Here is a 1038-nt window from a genome sequence, read left to right as displayed (position 1 = left end):
CTTCTCCTGGCTCTATGGAAATATTTGGTGATAGAAATTCAGTAGTGTATCTTCCTGCCTGGTTGGATGGTAGACAGGTCAGGACATTAGGTAATCATGCATAAGAACAATTTTTTTCACCTTCTTGGCTTTAGCTATTTTTGAAATGGTAGGTATAATAAACATTTACATTTTGATAAAATACTTTCTAGTCAGAACTGTTTATTTCTCTATGATCCCTTGTAACTAAGATTAGTTTTGTTCCAGTAAGATAATCTTTGCTGTCAGGGTAAGATATTCTGTTTGGTCTGTTACTACATGGAAGAAGGGTAAAGGCTGAGTAGACATTTGTGCCAATAAGACCTCATTTGGGAAATTTTAAGCTGCAAAAGTTTAGAAGTAGCTCTTCAGCAAGGCTTTGAATCCATTAGCTCCACAAAGCTAACTCAGTTGATAAATAAGTACTTGAAAAGCCATCTCTTTGAACCTAGCTATAAAGGCTTCAAAGTATGATCAAATTTAAAATGAAAAAGACTTAAAATAGTCATTGGCAAAAAAATGCAAGTGTGAGCAGTCTACCGAACAATATGTTTTTTCCACTATACACAGAATTTCAGAGAAATAAGATCAATAGCATTGTTAGTAACAATAAGGTTTCCTTGTTACAAATAGACAACCAAGGATATATGCCTGTATAGAGATTGCATCATTAACTACTTAAATTTACAGGATACTACATGCTTCGGCAGCACGTATACATAAATTACAACAATATAGAGATTAACATGCCCCTTGGACAAGGATGATATGAAAATATGCGAATTATTCCATATTTTTCATTCTTCAGTTGCTAGAAATGACAAACAGTTATTAAAAAGTTGATTACAAAAGTACAAGTGTAACAACATATGTGATTCATATAATTAAAAGTTAGTTTGATATCAGTGTATTAAATCTTCACCTTAGAAAGGTCTTTACATAGCATAACCTTTAAAAACTTTTGAAATTAGATAACATTTTAATTTTATCCCAAAGAAATAAAATACTATAAGGACCTAG

General features: G+C 31.8%; 1 pseudogene; it reads left to right on the top strand.

Moving 5' to 3' along the window:
* Nucleotides 1–716: 716 nt before the first annotated feature.
* LOC122126996 lies at nt 717–816 on the top strand (annotated as a pseudogene).
* The last annotated feature ends 222 nt before the right edge of the window (nt 817–1038 follow it).

Source organism: Dipodomys spectabilis, unplaced genomic scaffold (genome assembly GCF_019054845.1).
Source record: "Dipodomys spectabilis isolate Male_0828 unplaced genomic scaffold, ASM1905484v1 ptg000295l, whole genome shotgun sequence".
Lineage (NCBI taxonomy): Eukaryota > Metazoa > Chordata > Mammalia > Rodentia > Heteromyidae > Dipodomys > Dipodomys spectabilis.
This window is presented reverse-complemented; position numbering and strand designations above follow the sequence as displayed.